The sequence below is a fragment of the Coturnix japonica genome, chromosome 1 (genome assembly GCF_054131305.1).
Source record: "Coturnix japonica strain WE chromosome 1, WE-NBRP24, whole genome shotgun sequence".
Lineage (NCBI taxonomy): Eukaryota > Metazoa > Chordata > Aves > Galliformes > Phasianidae > Coturnix > Coturnix japonica.
In genome coordinates this window covers 138205484-138231057 of record NC_140663.1, presented here as the reverse complement: position 1 = coordinate 138231057, position 25574 = coordinate 138205484, and positions in this window count along the sequence as shown.

Genomic DNA, 25574 nt, shown 5'->3' with positions numbered 1-25574 from the left:
CTTCATTTCAATGGGCAGTTTCAAGTCTATCATTCAACTTGTGGCTTGTCAGAAGAATTTAAAATTACTTCTTTCCTCCTAAGGAAGAAATGATGACTTAACCCTTTCTTCCTCACCCACAGACAGATATGCACTCACACCTCCAATCTTCAGTGGTTGATTATAGCTGAAGAAGCAGCAGATTTTATTAAACTCATTAGAAGCAGTTCAGAATCTCTGAAAGTCAACATAGATGTGTGGCTTATTCATAAGATCACACTTTGAAAGCCTTCCACACCCCAAATGCTTTGTTTTATATTTTTCTGAAGATAAATACTCATGAAAATGGATTCTCACTAACATCAGAAAGGATTCTGCCTCTTACAGGGGTTAAAAAATTCCATATATCTGAGAAAGTGCCAGTTACATTTTCATTTTGTCTTTTTCCTATTGACTATATAATGTGGCATCTCTGAACATGATAGATTTTGTGTCATTCATGTGTGCTCTTCTTCCACAAAATATAATTATCTCAGACATTAAACACAGTGCATAATGAGTACTGCTCTTGAAGTTCAGCCTCTAGATTTAAATACTGTAGCTCTATGTGTCATAATACCTAAACCCTTTTTTGAAATGTAGATGGAGAAGATAAATTTTACAGGAAAAGACAAAAATTGAATCACAAAGACTGTTTTCATTATAATATTTTTTTTTCTCCTCAGGAAACAGTACTGAATACATACATACAGTTAAATAAAAAGGACAAAGAAGGCTGTTTGAGTACTGGATCACCAATCTTCAGCTCTACCTGTTACCCTCATCATTTGATTTCTGACCACTCCAGCTAGTTTTCTCAAAAACAAACAAACAAACAAACAAACAAATAAATAAATGTCTGTAAGGTAATAAACATTCTGGTTTTTAGGTTAAATGGAAGGATTTATTCCATGATCCTCTGTTATTAAGCAGCACAGAGGGATAGGATAGGATGGAATTCATTCTCTGGAATGATCAGAATTAAGCTAATTTCAGTGGCTTCTCAGGAGTGTAGTGGTCAGAGATTCTTTCTCCTGTCTCTAGTAGCCTGTGGAAAAGAAAATCTCATCCACTTGTCTGCCAAACGACCATCACTGAAGGAAAAAGTCTCACTTTGTATTTGTCAGACTACAGCATCTTCTTGATATCCGCAACATAAAAGTTAAAAAAGAAATGTGCTCCATTTTTTTGGTCATCAAGAGCTTTCAAGGGGCCAAACAAAGAAAAACGCGGGGGGGGGGGAGTACAACAGTGATAGTAAATATGTTATTTGTTAACAAAACATTTAAGAGAAAATGAATCCAATAAAATGACACATTATCTCACTCACAGACCATACACTAATCCTGTACAATAAACAAACAAACAAACAAACAAATAAAAATTCAAATAATAAAAATCATAATTGTAGACTAAACACCAGATTCTTTCTCAGACAGATCTTCAAAATCTGATGGGAATCATAACTATTTGAGTTGAATTGGTTCCTACATGTTTTTATAGTATATTTAACTGCACTCCTACTGATTTATTCAGACTTATCTGTGCAATGATCTGTCTTGGAATCCAGTTGTACCTTCCATCCTTAGTCCAATAGAGTGCTTTTCTCTATAGGTATTGTTAATGGTGTCCTCTCTTCCCAGTTTAGCACTGCCACTTTGCACTGCTTTCTTTTGTGTATCTGTAGGAAAAGCGCGATGTAGCACTGCCACCCAGGGGAAGGGAGACAGCAGAGCAGCATCGGTCAGTGTGTGATTGTGTATTGTGTTTAACTGTAGGTGAAGCTTAGAAACAGAAAACACATTCATCTCTCCTGAGGTAGCAGGGAAATGATTGAGTGACAGCTTCTTTGAAAGATTTAGGAGCTACTTAAACAGACTGCCATTTCAGTTGAGAGAGACAGTTATAACAAGCCTTAGATAAAATGTATAAGTTGGGTAAATGGTTGTAAAGTCATGCTTTCTGTGACAATGATTGTCTAAAATGTAGCAATTTGTTTGTTTGTTTGTTTGTTTGTTTTGTTTTTTAAATTATTCTTCAAGTGTTTTTCTTTTTTTTTAGATTTTTATTTCAGAATGGACATTCATTCTCATTCTTGATTGTTTTTTTTCAGAACTATTTTAGAAAATTCAAGCTTTATACCTTTCTAACTCTTTTCATTTCATTTAGATCTCTCTGATATAACTGTCTCTCTTTTCAGCTCCAAAAGGCTCTGTTCATAATAGTAATAATACAATTTTATGCACAGATAAAAATCTTTTATAATATCTTTTATTTTTCATAGCTGTGAAAATAAACTATTTCAGAGCATACAAAGCTTCTTCAAGATCTTTTCTTCTCCTCATGATTAACTAGAAAAACTTTTTCTGTACTGTCATTTGCTGATCAGATTTGGTACTGCAGCAAAACTTTCTCCAAAAATATATGATGCCAGTCAACTTCCTGCTTGAAGACTTCATGCATACTTGCTTGAAGACTTCTTGCGTACAAGACTTCATACTTTATTAAGGGAAATAATGGGTTGCTTATATTAGTTAAAAAGTGGCTAATATCTGCTCATGGGCTCACTCACAGCCCCACAGTGTCTGCTGTCACAGAGTCTTTTCCCTTCAGCTGTTTTCCAGTTGGTTCAATAGACACAGTTCCTGGAACTTTTCACTCCTTAATGGTGCCTGGGAGACTGCAGTGTTCACTTTTTCAACAAGAGTCTGAACAACTGTATCTGGATTTGTCTCAGTGTATGTTACGGATAATATATCATATATCAACATCTGGATAATGTCTTGCTACAGTCTTCAAAAAGGGTAAGGAGGATTGTGGATGCCCCTTCCCTGGATACATTCAAGGCCAGGCTGGATTTGGCTTTGGGCAGCCTGGTCTTGGTTGGCAACCCTGCACTTAGCAGAGGTTGAAACTAGATGATCTTGGAGGTCCTTTTCAACCCAGGCCATTCTATGATTCTATGATTACACTGGATGTTTTCCAGAGGTCCCTTCCAACCTCTAAAATTCTGTGGTTCTCTGTTGTAGTGTCTGTGTCCAAGAAATAAGTTCATTTTAAAAGTACTGAATTTGTTTCTTTTGTAATTTTAGTGAGTGTTGTTTCATAATTTTTCTATTCCATAAAGTGAATAACTATGCACTTAATACATATTTTATGATTTCATACATATATTTCTTATTGTTTTTCACATAAAGTAAAATGAAATATAACTAAAACTGGTTAATTTTTTCTAAGTTCTGTTTACTATCATTCCTTTTAAACTTGCTGAAACTCTGCAGTTTCCTTATTCTGTTATGGAACAACTGGCACTATCTAGAAGTTGAGAGAAGATGGTTAACATTTTATTTGAAAATATTAATCAAAAAGTGTATTGGTTATTCTTTAAACATCTGCATGCTTGATTTTCTATTTAACCAAACATACAGCAGAGATACTTACTGTCTCGCTCCAATTTGTTGGAGGGAGGCAAGGTTCTTTGATATGTGTATACCCGGCGTGAGATTAAGAAGTAACGGTTCAAATGTTGGTCCAACCAGTTTATTAAAGTCCTGGCCTTTTTAGGGAGATGGGGAAGGGAAGGTAGGCGATAGGAAAAGTAGGAAATATAAGCAAGGAGTCTGTAGAGAGCAAAAGAGATATAGTCACTACCGTGGGTCCAGCGAGGTACATCGTAGGTCTGTTGATCTCAGGAACTCGCCTGGTCACCGCGGGGGATGGGAGACAGTCAGGAAGCTCGGCAGCAAGCCAGCCTCGGGGGTCCTTCCGATGAGGTTTTCCCCTCAGGGAATTCTTTGTTAGAGGTGTCTTCGGGAGTTTGTCTCCAAAGTCCCCAGTTTAGTGAGGGCCTTTTATCCTTCATTTCAGTAGGGTTGTTTTTTTTCTTCTTTGAAGTTTTAGGATTCCAAAAATGCTCAGCATTTTTGGGAATGTATCTCGAACAAACACTTCTTTGAAAAATTATTTAAAACTAACTTTTCTGACATTCCTGTCCCACAGATAAGCCGGCAAGGGTTGGTGGTCTCTGTTGCCAGACACAAGATTTATCGCCTTCTGCAGTGGTCCACTCCTTCGAGCAGCACCCCTGAAGACTGCTTGTCCTGCTTCTGCTTATCTTTGAAATCATAAGCAGAAACACTATGGCACAATAACACCCACCATTCACCCTCCGAGATAGTTAGCAGTTGTCAGTCAGTCTTATCATCAGAAAGACCTCACGAAGCAAGCTTTGAGACAATAAAAGTTCTGTTCTTTACACTTATGGAAACAACAATACAATTTCTGTTTTGTTTGTTATGTTTTGTTTTGTTTTAATAAATGTAAGTATAATCATAATAATTTTCAGTGGCACTGTGGATTCGCATTTTACTCTGAAGAAAATTAATTGCTTTTTCCATTCCCATATTTCAGCTAGATTCTAATCTCAGTCTATTCTTTCTTTCTTTCTTTCTTTCTTGCTATATTATTTAGCCTTAAGGGATCTTTTTTCCTGAGTTTCTTTATCAATCATCTTTTGAAAGTCTTACATCATGCAATTCATTTCTCTTATCTACTGCTTATTTTGTGAGCTGAATTTAAAAGCCTTGCCAAAAAAAAAAAAAAAAAAAAAAAAAAAAGGAAATAAAAAATATAAAACATTACAAAATCACAATTTCCTTTTGAAATAACTTAGGTTTGTAAGTGAAGATAATCCTGTTATTTTATTCAATTGTAATTTCAGTTATTTTTCTAATTCATACATAGGCTTTCATGACCCTTTATTCTTCACTTGATGTCTATCATTTAATCTTTTACCTTTTAATTCTCTTGTGTAGTAGCAGTTCATAGGAGAGAGTTTGTCTTTGCTAACATCTCCTTTGTATATTTTTAGAATGATATGGTTCTCAAACAAGTATTTCGAAAACTACAGTTTTGGATGGAGGCTACTTAGGAGCATTTAAGCTTTGTCATGGTTCTGGGTCACAATGTCCCATTAAACAATCTTAAACAAAACAAAACATTACATTTTGAACTGACCTTTTGGATTTCTTGTACAAGCTGAGTTAATCAGGCTGCAGTTTATACATGATTAGGCCTCATTTACATAAGGTTATTTAGTTCTTAGAGGTCTCAGAGTGTGTTATGGTACTCTGAGAAGGAGCATTTGTGGTCTTAAGTTGGAGGAATTTTTGGACATGTCAAAATCCTTACTGAAGTCCAGGTAGACCACATAAATAGCCTTACCATCATCCACTAAGCGGGTCACCTTGTCATAGAATGAAATCAGGTTCATCAAACAGGATCTACCACTCACAAACCCGTGCTGACTGGGCCTGATCCCCTATTTGACCTTTAACTGGTGTATGATGGTCCCGAGATTACTAGCTACCAGGACAGCTTCATGAAAAGCATTCTAATTTTGTACTGTGTGAGAATTTTATTATAACTTAGAAATCTTGGCATAATTTTTAAGTATTTTAATTATCATACTAAAGTGTTCTGTATGGATACTAAGTATTGATTGTGTTTTCTTTCCTTCACGTGTACATTGTTTATTCTGTGAAATTTTAATAACAGTCAAATTTTATGTGGTCACAAATATATATGTATGTATATTATACATATAATGAATATACGTATTTAAAACATCAGAAGAAGTAAGAAGAATTCATAGCTGTTTTTGAAATTTATAATCCCTTTTATAAGGGATATATATAATCCCTTTTATATCCCACCCAAATTTGAATATCAATAGACAGAAATACTATTTATTATTGTGAAGATTCTCTCTCTAAATATGGTCGTCTGATCTAAATTTGCCAAGCACAATAGATAGTACTTTGTTATATAATCTAAAAATTTTAAGAAATATAATTAGAGTTTATCCTCAAGAAATTATACTTTCACCCTCCAAAAAGTTATTATTCGCTTTAAAAGACTGGCAGAGATTATTTTCCTAAATTATTTTAAAATATTTTCTTTATATTATAAAATGAACGTTACATGCTGTCAAACTAACCACCAGGTGGCGCTCTAATCTAACAAAAGACCGTTGTCATTTTAAACCCTATAGAAGCACTTAATGCTAAGTAGATGATAAACGGGGGGGGGGGGGGGAGAAGCAATAATAATAATAATAATAATAATAATAATAATAATAATAATAATAATAATAATAATAAAAACAAAACAAAACAGGGTCACCCAGTATCATTTACACTTGTTTTTATCCCCTTTGAGTCTCTTCTGTCTGTAACTCACATTAACAGTCAACTGCTGTAGAAATATCTAATTGCAGGCTAAAGCAGAACAGCATTACTTCAAATAAGCACGGAATTAAACTGCAATAGACTGAAGATTTTGCTCCAAAGCAATTATAGCTAACAAAAATGATATTCATTTCCTCTAGTGCTCTATGTTCATGAATTCACATTACAAATAAAGGAATCTGACATAAATTGTACATTGATTAAAATAAATTAGTTTGTTCTTATTAACACACATTTAAATGATCTGTTTAGAATTTTTGTTTGTTTTGTTTGTTTGTTTCTTTCCAGAAAGGTTCTATTTACTGGTCTTTTACTTACCTGTATTTTGTTTCATTGAGGCACCATTCTGTGAACATTTAAGTATGGGATTTGGGAAACCTTCAAATCTCTCAGGTTATTTCTTGTACCTGGGTCAACTTCTGAATGTTACATTATTTTCTACCTCTTTATCTTCCATATTGCTAACATAAATACCCCCTTTCTCCACAAGCAGTCCTAATGCCATGCCAGGCAAAAACCTGTGGTGCTCTAGATCTTCCAGTGAGGACAACAGAAAGACTACAGAATAGAATGAACCTGCTCTGATGGATAAAGATGTCCTCTGATTGTTTACTCTGCTCTAATAATGTAAATGTGGATCTCAGGTAAAATTAATGATAGGATATGAAAATTCAAACAGATTTAAGGAAATTAAGGAAACGTGAACAAATTTGTATCAAGGAGATGACAGAAACTTTAACAGATAATCCTGTAACACCCCAGACTGCTCTGGACATCATCACTCCAAGCATTAAAGTATTACTTCTTAAGTTCCTTCTTCTTACACAAATAGTTCTGTAATTATGCATTTTTGAGGTGAATATTGTCAGCATGAGTTCTCAAGGCCCCCCAAAAAATAAAATGAAATAAAATAAAATAAAATAAAATAAAATAAAATAAAATAAAATAAAATAAAATAAAATAAAATAAAATAAAATAAAATAGAATCATTTAATTTTATATGTAATAGTAGTTTTACTGTGTGTTGTAGTAAACAGCCATGAAATAGTAGTGCATGCACTACAGAAGAATAGACAGAAGTTCATTATAGCAGAGATTCTCACATACTCTCCTTTTTTCGTTCTTGAGTTTCAGAGTGATTTTCAAATTCTTGTCTTCTTTTGGGTGTACAGCAGCTTAATGGTTCCACTGCTGTTAATTCCCTTTCTGCTGAATATTGCTTCCATGCCCTCTTAATAACCCTTTCAAATAGATTTTGTTTATTGTTGACTTAGAATGAAAGGAGTACACATCCCAAATTAACCTAGGGGAAAAAAGATTGATTAAAAAATATGCAAAATTTTCACATTAAAACAAAAAACAAAGCTATTACATTTAAGCAAAAAAGTATTCAGTTGTTACTGACTCACAGGAAAAATAACCTTGATTTTTAAAAAATTTATATATTTATTTTTCTTGCAAGTTCTTGTCTTGTTGCTTGTTGTCTTTTAGCTTTTTTTTTTTCTTTTTTTTTCTTCTTCTGGCAATCTATGGTCAAGTACCAGTGTTTCCCTTATTCAGACTGTTTCCACCTGAAATTACACAATTTGCTCCAAGCTTTGTTTCCAGAATGTATTAAGAGCTTCCCACATCAGAGTATAGGAAGTAGAAAATCTTGTTTTAAAGTTTCACTAACATTGAAAATGGCATGCTACTCAGATTTGGTGAGTCATTCATTATTCATATCCAGTCTCTGTTTTAGTTCTCAACCAAATTGTCTCATGCTTTCTTTGAAAATTTTAACCAGAATTTAAATTTGTTTTGCTGTTGTCAAAATGCATTAGGAAGCTACATCAAAATACTTCTTTATTAAGTACTTTAAAATACATCGTGTTAATCTTTTTGTTTGAGACTTGCCTGTCTAGCCTTAAATGCTGTAAATTATTCCTTACTATTGTAGTAAATCTGGCCCTGAGAAAGGACATGTTCTATAAAGTTACTGTGAAACACAATAAATTTCACTATTCTGGCTTTGACTACCTGACCTACAAGCTTGCAAATAAAGATGAAGGTCATTCCTAAATTACATGGGGTTCTCTATGCCATGGAGCTGGTACTGCGTTCACAAACTGTGAACACGTTAATATGCTTGCAGGCATGACCTAGCAGGCTCACTACAGGCTTCTTACAAGACCATTGATTTTTATGGATATAATAGTGACATAATAATTTTGTCTTCATCCTTCTTCCAAGGTTATATCTCATTATAAAAGCTTTTGTCTTCTGCCTCTATTCTCTGTTTCTCTTTATTACATACTATGTATTTGTACACGGTCTTGAGTTAAGCTCATAGTGGTACTTACTGCCTGCTCAAGCTTTCTCAGTGGTGATACTGTGACCACAGCCTTGAAAACAGACTAGAAGAAGTGCATGGATTCTTGTACAGAATTTATGTTTGGCATATGTGGCAGTCCTGGCCACTGATGCAAGAAATGAATAAGGAAGTTGAATACCCTCTCTAGCATTGCACCTTTACATTCCTTCCTACAGAAACAAACAAACAAACAAACACAACCAAAACAACAACAAAAAAAACCTTTGGATCTTCTTTAATCATAGAATCATAGAATCACAGAATCATAGAATCATAGAATCATAATCATAGAATCATAGAATCATAGAAACATAGAATCATAGAATCAAAGAATGACTTGGGTTGAAAAAGATTATAATGACAACCTAGTTTCAATCCCCCTGCCATATGTAGGGCTGCCACCACTAAACCAGGCTGCCCAGAGCCCCATCTGGCCTGGCCTTGAATGCCTCCAGCACTCTGCACTTGGCCTTATCGAACCTCATTAGGTTAACACAGGTCCACTTCTCCAGCCTATCCAGGTCTCTCTGGATGGCTTCCCTACCTTCCAATGTATTGATGGCACCACTCAGCTTGTTATCATCTGCAGACTTCCTGAGGGTGCACTTGAATCCATCATCTATGTCATTCATGAAGACCTTGAAGAGCACCAGTCCCAAGACTGACCCCTGAGGGACACTGCGTGTGACCAGCCTTGTCATGGTTTTGTAATGTTGCTGTCAATATTCCACATCATAACATCATGTGCAGTATGGATCATTAAAAGGTTCATACTAAGTTCCGTGGAATAACAACATCCTGAATACTCAGCTCTCAGAAGAAAACTACATATCCCAGAGGACTTTGCAGCCAGAGATAAATCACGGGAGTAGAACATATATAATCTCATTCCCAGGCTGGAGCTCTCTCTGTCTCAGACTCTCAGAGACTGGGAAGTGTTCCAGCCATGTCGTCTAGAGTTCACAGTAGGCTTCTCGGTTTTCAGGTACCCTCTCTCTCTGTTTTGTTCGATTTATTAGCCTCAATCATATTGTATTATATTGTGTTATCTTGTATTCCGATATCATATTTAGTAAAATAAGGTTTTTTTCCTCCTTAGATTGCTGCCACTATTCTTTTTCCCATACCCCTTTTTAATAAAATAAAATAAAATAATTATAGATTACACTTATTTTCATTATGTTTGAAAAGCAGCTTTTGGACTGCCTTCACAAAATCCTTGGAGAGTAGAATTATTGTACAATACTGCATGCTAAAAAGAAAGGAAAGGAAATCTAACCAGATTAACAGATCATTAATCCATATTGAGTAAGGTAAATAAATTTCCCTTTCATCACCATTTTTGAAAGGTTTTGATATTTCTAATAATATACAACCGAGTTTTAATTTAATGAACATTCAACACCTTGAATTCAATACTAAGGTTTAAGAAAATGAAAGAAAGATTGTGATGACTGGATAAAAAAGAAAGCTACTTAATAAAGAATTTGTTTATTTATTTATTTATTTATTTATTTATTTATTTTTCTCATTTACTTATTCCCTTCCAACTTTCCATTTTGCATGCAGTTTTTGGATATCTCAGATTTCTACTTCAGATGCTTAAACAGTTTCATGATTAAAACAATCTTGATACAGAGACTGCTTTGTTAGAGGTCACAAAGGCACAGTGATTTCTGCTGACATGTGTTGGTTGATTTGCTTCTTGGTCTTTTGTAGTTTTTGTGTATTTGATCCCATGGATCAGAGATGTCTTTGATTAGCTAAGGCAATTCAAAAGTGCGCTGAATAGCAACAAGCTGTTGCCACATCAGAGAAAGGCAATTGGGAATATCACAAGAAAAAACTTATTTTTCTGTGTTCTTCCCTTACGGGCATCGTATTTTTGAACAACTGTTACTTATAGAATCCAGAGATACTTGTATCTTTGTATTCTGTGAATCTGGCAGAGTAAATTCTGCTAGTCAAATATGAAATGATTTTACTTCAGTATGCCTTAATCTAGAATTAGATTTAATAGATCAGACTTCTGAGTGTTTAGGGGAAATTAACATGAAGTAAGTACATTCCATAGCTAAAATGAATGCTGTTTTTTGTGTTGTTTTTTAAAAAATTATTATTATTATTATTATTTTGCAGAATAAGATAAATTGAAGTGATTTTTGGAAAAAAAAACCAAACCAAAACAAAACAAACAAAAAACCAAACCAACCAAACAAACAAAAAAAAATACCCAAAAAACAAAAAAAAAACAAACAAAAAAACCCTCTTGAACTAGTAACCAGTCAGTTTGACAGAATCTTTTAAAGGACATGGTTTGAAAGGAATAGACATTTTTGTTTGCACTATCACAACCACCTAGAAAACTAAGCCAAAATTGTTAGTTAAAAATAAGTTTCTGATTTATATATTTTTTTCTGAATTTTAATGAGATTTGAATGTCTACATAGCTTTGATGAGGATGAAAGGGGTGTACTTAATGTTTTCTGATGTAGTGTCCTAAAGTGGGACAAGAGAGAAAAATCACTACATTTCACTACAAGATGGATACTTACACTCTTATTACAAGAAAGGTACTGACTTTCCAGAGCATATGAAGAGTAGAGTAAAAAAACTGGTGAAGTTTCTACATGCTTAAGCTTCTGTGAGGGAGTACAAAATACAGTAAATTGATTGTTTCTAAGGGATAGGTTGGACATAGTTAATAGAAAGTAGTCAGAACTTGTTGTGCCTCAATAAGTATACATGAATTCTAAAATAGAGATGTAAAATACAATCTCTGCAGGAAACATGGCAATGAAAATTAAAAATGTTTGAGTTCTTGCCAGAGGCAACAGTATAATGGTTTTCAATAGAATTCATTTGCTGGAGATTATTCATATATATGTTTTTTTCCAGCTAGATGGATTCACATTAATGAAACAAAACCATAAATATATATATTATATACATATATAATTTTCTTCTTTTTTAACCTAGAGCAGGTACAAATCAATATAATTACACTGACAGTCAAAGATCTACGTGAATTCAAATAGACTAAGGACCAAATCAATTTAGTTTGGTTTGGATTACTTTGTTAAAAGAATTATTCAGCATTATGGAATCTGCTTGGAGGTTTCCTTTGTAAATTATGCAACATGGCTATGTTAAACAAGTCTGGAAGTTTTCAGAGCACTATGAGATTATTTAGTGTTGGATTTCCCATTTCAAATCTTGAATTTATTTTTTTCATAAGTTCTGCTTTTCATTCAGAAATGGTCATACTATATATATATATATATATATATATATATATATATATATATATAAAATAACATATAATATGTAATATTTATATATTTGTCTTCTTCTTTCCTTCAATTTGCCTCTCTAGATGCAAAGTTCTGTGATGCATACTGTTCTGAATTAAAAAGACTGAGCCTAAATCAGGAGTTCCCATCAGGATAAAAAATGTCTTCCCACAATCATATCAGTTCATAGCCTCCTCAGTTCTCTTAAAAGGGAGATTTGTATCTACAGTCCTAAAATTATCTCCCTAGTAAGGCAGAAGAATTTGTTCCTGCTGCTCAGGGTAGATCTTTCCAGAGAAAAATGTCCAAACCACATACCATTTGGCTCTAGACCATCTCTGTATTCTAAGAGATTGCATTGTGTATGCTCAGTTGTGTGGAACAGAGATCAGAATCAGGGAACTGTGTTACTATCAACAACAAATCGCATTTCTACCAGAAAATGTCATAAACCCTGTAAACTACAGGAAATGTGCTTTATTTAGCAATAGGTATTCTTTTAGTCACTCAATCTCTTATTACTTTGAAGTGTAATTTGAAGTAACTTATCAAAATGAATAAGTAATGTAAAATTAGTTATATGAATAATAATCTCTCGCAAAGCACTCAAAAGGGCCAGAAGTATACTTGAAATAGACAGAAGTTTTTAAAGGGATATAGCAGAATGATACAGAGCAAAAATAGCACACACATTTATACACACAGATTTTTAAACTGGTAACTATATGAAAGAGAAACCTAATCATGAAAGGCATACAATAAGCTATTGTTCCATCATCTCTCTCTTAAATAATAAATACTACATTCTCTCTTCTGTTCTGGATAATTAATTGTTGAGTACTGAATTATTGGTGATTATTGCTATCTTGTTCATACTCAAAGAACCAAAAATACAAGAAGGAAAAAGCCTTATTTTCATTGTTGTCTTTTAAAACAGTAAGATCAACTGCTAAGTCATACTTCAACACATTAAAAAAACTGAGTGGTGCAGAGAGACCTAATGCTTTAGTTATGATTAACCACAAAAAAAAAAAAAAAAAAAAAAAATTACTGTGTTCTTCACAGAAAAACCTTTATCTTCCCCTCTCTGGCTACCTGAAAAAGTGTTTTCTGCACTAATTCCAGTTAGTCTGTTAAGTTTCTAACAAAGCTCATCAATTCACAGTCTCACAGTCTCACCATCGTGCAGGTTGGAAGGGACCTTAGAGATCATCGAGTCCAACCCCCGGGATTCGAGCCTCCTGTGTAGCAAAGAGGCATTTCTACCACTTGCGCCACAGGGGATTCGAACCCTAGCTTCCGGTGTTGCAACGCGGCATTCCTACCATTGCGCCACTGGAGGCGCCACTGCGCCTGAACATGTCTGTCAGGAATACATGTTTCTGCAATTATTTCTGATTTGTGGTGCACTGTTTATAGCTGACATTGGGTAATTAGATTTCTTCTTGGTGATCAGAAAGTTTGACTGCAACACCATCACTCTTGATTAGAGCTTGCCCTCACAGACACCTGGTTTGCAGGCAGTAGGTGAACTGTATTTAGGTCCACTGTGATAAGACCATGCTTTGAGGTAATTATATCACTGTTAAGAAATGACACAGGAAATGCATTTTTAGGTTAGACTGTGAATGAGGCTGGCATCATGAATGTGGGGAAAAAAAAAAACAAAAAAAAACCAAAAAACTAGTATTACAGTGGTAGAATATTTAGAATATAAAAGAATGGGAGAGGAAGAGGAGAGGAGATGAGGTGGAAAGGCCCTTCAAAGATTACTTGGTCCATCTTCCTGACTTCTTCAGGGCTAACCAAATTTTAAAGCATATTACTAAAGGCATTGTTCAAACAGTTCTTGAACACAGACAGTCATGGGGCATCAATCACTTCTCTAGAAAGCCTATATATAGGGTAATTTGACCCTCCAATAATAAAAATATATATATTTTTTTTTCCTTAGAGTTTTTCCTGGGTATGCATAGAATCATCTTATTAGAAAAATCCATGCTTTGGTATTCTGCTTTGCTCAGTGCAAATCAATTAAAAGAAAACTAATAATTAAATGTTACAACTAAATCAAAACAAAATTGACAGAGGAAAAATAAAAATAATAATTAAAAAAGCAATCACTATCTCAGATATGCAGGAGAGTCATTTAAGTATTCTGGAAGGAGTGCCCTGCAATATTTACCACACACAGTCTCACAGTCTCGTGCAGGTTGGAAGGCACCTTAGAGATCATCGAGTCCAACCACCGGGATTCAAGCCCCTGTGTAGCAGAGCGGCACTTCTACCACTTGCGCCACAGGGGGGATTTGAACCCGGGCCCTCCGGTGTTGCAACGCAGCATTCCTACCACTGCGCCACCGCGGCACACAATATTTATTTACTACAATAATTATCCACAATTCCAATAGTTGCCAAATATCATTGCATAATGCTGATTAAATTTGCTGAGGAGGGAAAGACAAATCCTTAGAATACTGGTGGAAATGCATGGCTGAGTCCTGTTAATCCCCAAGGTAAATGATGTATTTGAAGCTGTGTGTTTCACATTTCATGTGAATTCATAGAATCATAGTATCATGGAATAGTTTAACTGGCAAGAAACGTTTAAGGTTATCAAGATCCAATTCCTCTGCTGTAGGCAGGGACTTTTCCCACCAGAACAGTTACTCAAAGCCTCGTCCAGACCAGCTTTGAATGCTTCCAGAGATTCCAGGGTATCCACAATCTCATTGGGAAACCCATTCCAGTTTCTCACCACTCTCAGAGTAAAGAATTCATAGCTAAAAAATAGGTAAGAATGCTTCACTGTGAAAAGGAATCTCCCAAATTACCTGCTAATAATAGATAGATAGATAGATAGATAGATAGATAGATAGATAGATAGATAGAGAGATAGAGAGAGAGACAGATAATATATGTGTGTATGTGTGTGTGTGTGTATATATCAAGTATTCACTGGAAGGGAGAAAAAAAAAAAAAAAAAAAAAAAGATATATAGTAACCTTGAAAATAGAAGGCTTCAGATTGACACATGTAATTACTGAGGACCTGGACCAAAAAAGCTCTAAAAAACAAGGATTGAGAAGTCTCTTTAAGTGTGTTTCAGGAAGGATAAAAAAGACTTACTGTAAAAGAAGACAGATGAAATAAAATTTTGTTGCATAAAAATGGCAGTGAGGTGAATGGTGATAAAGGGAGAAGCAAACATATGAGAAAAACAAACAAACAAAAAATAGTTAGGAGCAAAATCTAATTAATAGTATGGGTCTCTGAAGGCAAAATAGAAGCAAATTTTTAACAAGAACAGGAAAACGAGAGAGGAGAGTTGGCAATCACCCTTTTGTCAATAGAAATCTAGACCTTCTCAAGTTGTACGATATGATTTCATCTTCAATTAATTTCAAACTTGTATAAAATTGAAGGGTTTCTTGGAAAAGATAATGGTCTCAGGAAAAAGAAATTAAGAAAAATACTGCTGTTCTTTATTAAACTGTAGTGTGATTAAATAACTCCATAGCAGATATGAAGTTGAATGCTATTTATATGATTTAAAAGACTGAACAAAACATCAATTTAAAATATATATATATATATATATGTTGTTATGTCACTAGGAGTTTTTATTTTGTTTGTTTTTGTTTTTTTGACTCCATGTTGTTCAAAGCTTTTTATTTTTAATTTTTTTTTTTTTTTTTTTCCCCTCCAATACCAAGAAAAAGCTAATCGTAGGAATGAGGCAAAGAAGGCTTTAAGTACCTCAGCCTTATCCTTGGTCGCCAAGTTGCCCTCGGCATCCAACAAGGGATGGAGATTCCTCCTAGCCCTCCTCTTGCTGTTGATGTATTTATAGAAATATTTATTGTTTTCCTTTTCCTTAGTGGCCAAGTTCAATTCTAGCTGGGGTTTGGCTTTCCTACTTTTCTCTCTCCATAGCTTCCCTACTTACCTGTAATTCTAATAAGTAGCTTGCCCACTCTTCCAGAGACCATAAACTTTCCTTTTATTCTTGAGATCCAAGCCAAAGTTCTCTGTTCATCCAGTCTGGCCTCTTTGCCCACCATCTTGTCTACTGTGACCTGGGGATGGTCAGCTCCTGCACCTTGAAAATTACTTCCTTAAAGTATTCCCAGCCTTCCTGGGCTCCCACGCTCTCCAAAACTACCTCCCAAGGGACCCTCTCAACCATGGTTATAAAGAGGTTAAAGTCTGCCCTCTGGAAGTCCAAGGTGGCAGTTCTGCTGACTCTCCTCTGTGGTTTAACAAGAATTGAGAAATCTAGCATCTCATGATCACGATGCCCCAGATGGCCTCCAACCTTTACATCCCCCACAAGACCTTTCTTAACAAACAGCAGGTCCAGGATTTTGCTTCCCCTCATTGGCTTCCGCACCAGCTGTGTCAGGAAGTTATATCCCACACACACTAGAAACCTCTGGGACTGTTCCCTATCGGCAGTATTGTAAACCCAGCAGATGTCCCAGAAGTTGAAGTTAAACACAAGAACAAGGCGAGTGACCTTGAGACCTCACCCAACTGTCTATAAAGGGTATTGATTGTCATATTCTTTAATACTTACCTACCTTAGATAATTATCTGTACTATGAAAATATGCTTTCAAATGTTTGCAATGTTCATATTTATAAACAAACAAACAAAAACAATATTCTAGGCTGAAGACAGATTTGAATCTGGCAACCAAGCTATCAGTTCCATATTAGAACTTTCCTCAGAATAGAACATATCGTGAGAAATTAACATAAATAAATGAAATTGGATTCATTCCATTTAATGCATTTCTATCTTTATGACCTATTAGTATTGTGATCAAAGGCAGAACATTGGTGAGTGATAAGAAGCCTTTTATGAAATTTATATGAAACACAACATTTTTTCTAGAAATTACATAGTTATTATAAGTACACTGATTCAATTTCTGAAACACTTGTATATATGACTGCAAAGGCCGCTCCTTCTTAACAGGGATTATGATCTGACTATTCAAGGTCCCCACCAATCACAGAAAGAATGGATGAAGGAATACAGCACTTGGCATTTGGAATGCCTACTTCGAATTTTTGGTGGGTCAAATTTCTTATACAAAAAGGTTTTTTTTTCTTTTTTCTCCCTTTCAATTTCCATTTCTCTTTCCCTCTCCCTTTCCTCTCATCTCCTTCTCCTTTCTTTTCTACACTCCTCTTTTTAAATATAGAAGTATCAAAGGATTTAAGAATATGCTTTGTTTCGCAAATATCTATAAAGTCATAACACTACAGCTCCTGGGATATTTTAAACAACAGCAGGAAGAAAAATCATGAGATATAAAGTTGAAAGATGCCATAATGATCACATAATGAAGTCAGTAAGCCCGTAAAAAGCAATGTTCCATTCAGTCACTAATTCTAAATTAGGTAAACAGAAACAAACAAACAAACAAACAAACAAAAACAAACAGCAAAACATTCAATTTATGTGTAGGTATAATGATATTTCATGCCAGCTTTGGCAATACTTTTGAGATACAAAATAAAAATGTGGGGTGAGATATGTACCATATGAATCTTATGTATAAGATATATTCCAAATATTTACAGCTTGGTGAATTGACTTTCCACCTTTTGGCAGAGAAAGAATAAACAGTACCAGGAAATATCCCAGGAATGTTAACTTTCAATGTTTCCTAACATTTCTGTTGCTCTTTATTTAGTTTTATGGCATCTGAATCCTAAATTTGACCTTTTTAAACATAAATGCCTACTCCATTCCTCTTTTTTTTCTTCCCCTTGTGTAAAGCTTAAGATGACTTTGTTTTAGCTGAGCAAGTCAGTAATTAACTAAATAAACTAAAAGCATAGCCCCTAAGGTTTGACCTGAGAGCGGAAATTGCTCTGACCGCTCAGTGACACAGAATGTGATTACTGAAAGATTAGCAAAGGGAAAGACAGCTAAAGAAACCACCCAAATAGACAGTCACAAGATGCATTTAAACTCTTTTAGACCAAGAAGCCAGTCAGCCAAATCTTAACAGATGGTCTCGGTCTCGCGTAAATATTACAGGACCCCATGTTTGTATCATTGGATTTCTGCAGGAGAAAGAAACAGCTTCAGTTTGTTGTGCTTTTACTGCTGACAGAAAAAGTCTATTGAAATGGATGTGAAAGAACAGGGAGACACAGAGTTTATTGTCTCTCTGGCTAGGTGCCCACACAGGCTAAGAAGTCACTGCCATTGTAATGCAGATTACACAAAGCAAGACACACACAGCAGCTGAATTAATTTATTAAAAAGAGATGCACACCCAATAAATAAATAAATAAATAAATAAATAAATAAATAAATAGAAAATAAATCTTGACATTTCAGGCTCCTGAGACATCAACACAAAATTTAATAATTAAACTGCCGAAGAACAGCACAGTATGTCAAAACAATAAGAATGATTGTTATGTAATAGTCAAAGTCTGATAACTCCCACATAATCACACCCTTTGTTGTTGTTGTTTTTTAATGAGAGGAGAGAGGGAGGGAAATGTGAAAGGAATTAAGAGACATTAATCTCTTTTTTTTTCTCAACATGTCTTTTAAACGGTACATAGTTAAGGACTTTTCAAAGTTAAAAAAAAAACAAACACACACACACACAAACACACACAAAAACCCCAAAAAAACAAAAAAACCAAAACCTTTTAAAAGTAGAAAAAAAAATCTTCAAAGTTTAAAACAAACGAACAAAAAAACTTTTTTGTAGTTGTTGCTGCCATCTGTCATGTAAATGTAACAAAATATTGATCCATCCTACTGAAGAAGTGATTGTCCCTCTGTACTCTGCCCTGCTGAGGTCACACTTTGTGTACTGTGTTCATTTTTGAGCCCACAAGAAATTCACTGAGGCCTTGGAGCATGTACTGAGAAAGGCAACAAAGCTGGTGATCTGGAGCATTGTTCAGTTTGGAGAGGAGGAGGCTTAAGTGTGACCTTATTGCTCTTTACAACTACCTGAAGGGAGGTTGTGTTCAGGAGGGTATTGGCCTCTCCTCCATGTAACTAGCAATAGCACTAGAAAGAAAGGCCTCAGGGGGGTTTCAGGTTGGACATCAGGAAATATTTCTCCAAGAGAATGCTCAGGTGCTGGAATGCACAGCCCAGGAAGGCAGTAGAGTCAGTGAAGCTGGAGGCATTCAGAAAGGTTTAGATGTTATACTGAGGGACATGAGTTAACGGGAAATACTGGCAATAGAGGGATGGTTAGGCTGGATGACCTTGGAGGTCTTTTCTAACCCTGGTGCTTCTATGATAAAATCTGAATAGCAGTTACCAAAAACTAAAATAAAGCGCAGCCTTCTGCTTTAGTTGAAAAGAATCCAGTGCACTACATTTTAAGTTTGCTCACCTAGAATGTGTAGATCTTCTGTTCAATCACATTTGCTTTAAATAAAAGTTTTGCATGATAAGGATCTTTTAACTTCTGGTTGAAGAGACATTCATATATGAATAAAGAATAATTAAATCTTTATAGGTTGAGATATTCAGCTGCTGACAGCTGTTTTATTAAAAGAGGTCAGTTTCTGGATACCCTTGTTTCTTTATGAAATTCTACTGCTTGATTAAAGTACTGTCAATAGAATCCTATAAAAGTAATTTTCATTCTGTAAGATACCAAATCTCTTGGTACTTTAATGGTAATCATTTCCTATCGGGTATATTTTGTGGGAGAGAGAGCTAATCAAAGGAATAGGAAGTAGGATATGAACATATTGGTTGACATCAACTCTCTGAAGCCAAGAGGTATAAAATATATTAAAAATAAAATAAAATAAAAAAACATCAATAGCCTTTGCCCACAGTGATTATGAGACTTTTCCGATGAACAACTGTGAATAAGTTATATTAATAAAATTTATTATCTGGATTGTTAGAATCAAAGTTCAAATTTCAGAGTTCAGAAGTTGTTATAGTAAACTCCAACCTTCAATTTATTAACTTTTTATTTGAAACATTAATTTAAAACAATTGTTAAAAACAATGAAATGAAGATCTATAAGAATGTATTCAATTACTAATTAAAAAAATTACCCCTTCAAAAGAAAATGCATATTAAATGTGTATTAAATTTCCCAGAAGTTTATTCTAGCTCACAGCTGTAGCTGTGTTCAATACTTTTAATAGAAGAAACATATTTTTTTTTATTTTTTTTTTTCTTTCTGCAGATGGCAGCAAATATTCATAGAACAGCAGACTTCTTTCAATGGGACTCATAAAACTGTATGTACTACATCATGTTTTTGTACAACTAAAATAAATTAAATTTTCTTAAGAGAATTTTAATCCTACTTAGATAACATTTCAAAAAGCACAGACAAAATCACTTTTTATGTTATTTAATGTGTCTAAATGATTAAGCTAGAGAAAAATATATAGAGATTTTCCTTATTAGAAAATGTATGTAGCTATGTAGTATTTGTAGGAGTAAAACAGGTAGGAGCTTACTGGGATAAACAAATTTAAGATGTAGTATTAAAATTAAATCTACTATTTATATTATTCTTGTACTACAAAATCACCCTTACTGATCAACCCATTCAAATAGTTACCAAGTTAAAATAATAAAAAGAACCTACCATTCAGGCTAATTAAGAGTACAAATATATTTTTGAGTCAGCTGGCATACTTAAGTTCTTAATGAAGATTTTCCCAAAGATGGAGATTTTTGTTTGTTTGTTTGTTTGTTTTCTTAAATAGTTTGCCAGTCTTTGATTATTGTATATTGTGGGCCTAACTTGCAATTGCTGGCTGCACTGCAGTAGTAATCATACAAAAATTCATATAAGATTATTTGCCATCTGTCACTGATTCTGATTTCAGTCTTCATTTTCTTTTAAAAGTCATGATATCTGCTGTGATATTGTACATCAAATAATGTAATCAAATAAATAATGATATTTACTAATAGTTTAGGTTTCATCTGTTTATTTGTCATTTATTTCTTCTAAATAGTTTTCAATATTACTGTTTTATAGTGAGAATAGTGAAAGCTAGTATAGACAATTAGGACATAATGGCATAGTGTTCACCTGTGCATATTAATACTGCAGTTCTAAGGGAACAAGAGGATTCCCTTGGGTGGCTCCGAGTTAATCACGAAAATACTTCCTACATCATTTCTAAATGAAAATATTCTTATTTGTTGAGACAGTTCTACCTCTGACTGTGTTTGGGTTTGCCTGAGCTTGAGAATCTTGACAACTCTCAAGAGAAGAATTTCTCAGCAGAAGTATTTCTTTGCTTAGACACTCTTACTGAAGATATATAGAAGGAACCTGACTTCAAGTAAGAATCTGCTGGAATATTTACACTTGGCAATAAAACCTGCTTCTTAAACAATTCCTTTTAGATTGCTACTGTGATACTCCTAAGCAAGAGTATGTGTGTGAGCAAGTGGAAAATAAGGTTATTAAGAATGTTTTTACTGGGAGGCTAATCTCTAACTATATGTTGATATTTTTTAATTAGACAGCTCTAGAAGCTACTCAGAATGATAAATTACTTAATATGAATGATTCAGAGTGGAAGTCTTTATCATTTGTAGACAAGGGTTAACCTGCTCGGTGGGTTTCTGTGTTATCTGACCTTATATATATATAATAATAGTCAAATAGTATTTGAGGATTAACTGCCTAAACTGAAGGATTCTAACTCTCTTTTGTCCTGACCTTTGGGCAATTAGGATTCCTTGAAAGGCAATAGGTTAGAGTATTCTAGCTATCTAATTTTAAAACTAATTAGCTTAATAATAAATATATATGTAAAGAAATGGAGTAAACCAAAACAGCATACATTCACTTGCATATGTGTAAGCCTTTATACCATTAAAATTAGGCTCTTAAGCATGCTAAGTCAGTAATTTTATATATCTTACATAACAAGAAGACTGCAAAAAATATATTACTATTCTTTCAAGTATCCATTATTATTCAGTTTCATAATTCTAACTGGAATGTACAAAGCAAATGAACCTTTACTTTTGGCAATTGGTTAAATAGCAGAAATCATTACAGTAAATGCATTTATTCATTTGCCTAGAAGGCTCTTGAAGATTTTTTATTTTTTTCTTGCTTGGAGGATTTTCTTTTCAATTTGATTATGTTTGTAGCTATGATGTTTTGGAATTTCTGCACATATATCTAAGGAGACAGCAAGACTATTAGGAAATGAAACAGAACTATTCCATATACGGACTTCTTGATGAAATGGGCTGATAACTGAAGCCTGTATTTCATATTTCATATGTATTTCTATATCATAGAAAACAAGTGATGCACAATGAAATTGGTCTCCACCCACTGACTGATGCTCATTCAGGAGAAGTGGCAGTTTCTATCCCAGCCAACTTACACAGTTTTATCACTGAACATAACACCCTACTGCGTGGATTACCTATTTGGACAGCTTAGATCAGCTGTTGTGGCTGAGTAACCTTCTAGTGCATTGGGCAACCCCAGTTCCCTGCTGGCAGGGCAGTGTAAGAAACTGAAACATGCTTGAGACTGTAAGCACTGCTCAGCTAAGACATCTATGTATTATCAACATTATTCTCATGCTAAATCCAAAACTATCCCAACTATCCCAGGCAAAACTGAGATACAGTAATACAATTTTAATATTTTATAGCATATAATGAATTGATACAAGAAATTTTTGTTTTGTTTTGTTTTGTTTTGCTTTTTTTTTTTTTTAAAAAAAAATCTTATTCCCATTGGTGATTGTATTTCATGATGAAATTGCATTCGCACTATTTGCTGAAGGTCTCAAAACATTCTTTCTATGTCTTTTCCGTCTGTCTTTATTATTATTGTTATTATACAGTTTTACATTTGCAGACTTTTATCAATCTAGGGATTTCAATATTTCAGTTTAATATAGTACATTTTTAGTAAGACATATTAGATATATTGTACATTATAGTAGACATTAAGGAAGATTTATATCTGTTCCAAATTCCTTTTCAATTTACTGAGATCCTAATTTTAACATTTTGCTTAGAAAAACAAAAGAAAACAAAACAAAACAAATTCAAGTCTGTACCAAGCAAGATTATCTGCATTCCCTGCTCTGCCACAGAATGTCTGTGGCTATAGCACTATCAATGTTTTTTTAAAAGGTTGTTCTGTCATGTCTCATTACAGATTTCTGAACCGTGTGAACTAGCACATATAGATGTGCTTCCACTGTTAAGGCTATAAATTTGCCCTGGGACCAGGACAGAGGAAAATTGAATTTCTGAATGCTATCATTATGACCTTGATTCTTCCCTCGCTTCACAGAATAGCAACAAAACAGTGAATGATAATAGGAGAGATCAGTTCAGAATCCAGTGCCCTGGATTCGTAGGATACTATATGCTTTCCTATTTTTCTCTGCAGTACCTGATACTTTCATAACCATGTGTATTTTCTGCACATCACATTAAGGCTGATTTTCTTCTTCCAGGAGTAAATATGTGTCTCACCAGGTATTTTTTTATAGTGTCCAGAGTAAGGGCACAGGTCTTAAAGATACATCCCCTTTACTATCTGAGTTTTTTTTTTCGTTGGTTGGTTGTTGTGGGTTGTTTGGTTTGTTTGTTTTTTTTTTGGTTTACTTGTTTTTTGGTTTTTTCTGGTAGTGATTGATCAATTCCTTCTCCATATGTAAAATGTATGGAGAAATATAAAGCCTAAAAGTAAGAGGAATAGCAAAAATTTTCAACAGTGATTTGTGTAATTAATGTTTAGGTTCATCATTTTCTCCAAGCAACGCAAACAGTGCTTTTAAAGTTATTTATTAATAAATTATTAGTTTACTAGTAAATAAAGTAATGTGAATATCTTAGAATTTTCCAGGTTTTAAACAAAACAGCTAGAATAAATGTTATAAAATACTCTCTAAACTGATACTAATTAAAGTTTAAATTTTTGATTATTATCATTATTATTATTATTTTCCATCAGGAAATATATATTATGTAATCAACTAAGGCTGGGTTAAAAACAATAATTTTAATGACATAAAATATTTTAATGCTTTTCCACCAGGTTTAGCTAAAAACTGAAATGTGTACTAAATCCTTTTGATCACAGAATTCCAGACTAAGATATCAATTTCTGAGTTCCTCTGATACATATATTTAATGTTCAGGATTATTTCGTGCTTATTAAGTGTAGCTGTTTGGATCATAATGTTATATTGAGTACAAGTTTGATTTTTTTTTTTATTTTATTTCTATGCTTTTATCAATTGTCTTTCACCACAGGAGAGACAGGGTATACCCACTAGCTGGGATGGTGTTAATTTTCTTCACAGCAGTTTGTACAGTGTCATATTTTACATTTGTGACGAAAATCATATTGATAACTGTCATGGTTTTGTAATTTTGTAATTTTGTAATTTTGCTATCAGTATTCCACATCATAACATCATGTAAAGCATGGATACTTTTATTGAATGTGCAGTCCACAGAGAAGACTACATATCCCAGAGAACAACACGGTCAGTGATAAGTCACAGGACCAGGACGCTCCCAGGCTGCAGTTCTCTCTCTCTTGGACTTCTCAGAGAGTGGGAAGCATTCCAGCCGTGTCACCTAGAGTTCACAGTAGGCCTCTCGGTTTTCGGGGACTCTCTCTCTGTTTCATTCGATTTATTAGCCTCAATTATATTATATTGTGTTATCTTGTATTCTGATATCATATTTAGTAAAATAAGTTTTTCCTCCTTAGATTGCCGCTGTTTTTATCCCATTTCCCTCTTCACCCCCCCCACCTTTCCGGGCCCCGGAAGCCTATGGGGTGGCTTCCCCCTGTCACGGGCATAGGTAAATCTGGGTAACCTGTGACAATAACAGACTAATGTTTTAGCCATGGCTGAAGAGTGTTTTCACAGCATTAAGGCTTTCTGATTTTCACTCTGCATCCCTAGTAAGTAGATTGAGAGTGAATCTGGGAGGGGATACAGCCATTCAGATGACCTGTATTTACTAAAGAGTTATATTGCATGTCTTATAACATCATGTTCAGGATCAAAACAAACTTGCTTGGAAACTAGCTAGTCATTGTTCTATCCACAAGGGGTGTTGAGTATTTACATGGAATCATATAATAACCAAGGTTGAAAAAGACCTCCAAGATCATATAGTTCAACCATCCACCTACCATCAATATTTCCCCACTAAACCATGTCCTTAGTGTAATGTCTAAATGTTTCTTGAATACAGTGACTCAACCACCTCCCAGGCAGCCCATCCCAATGCTGACTACTCTTTCAGAGAAGGAATTTTTCTTAATGTCCAACCTGAAATCACTTGCCTTTCTACTTTCTTTCTTTTTAATTCTACTTCTTTACTTGTAACACAATTTCTAACTCAAGCACAAGTATTCTTTCTTTTCCTCTTAGGTTCCCCTTTCTGTGCTCCTCTGGAGCAGTGTTGAGAGTGAAAAAAATGTCTGTATGGTGTCAGAATTAAGTCACAACATGGTGGACACAGACATGGTTGAGTATTTGGGAAACAGTCATAGACTGACAAATGGTAAACAACTAATGGAAACTGTATATAAGTTTAATGATCCAATGTGGAATAAAATACAGTTAGAGACTGATCTGTATGCTTGAAGAGATGTTATGGGCCAG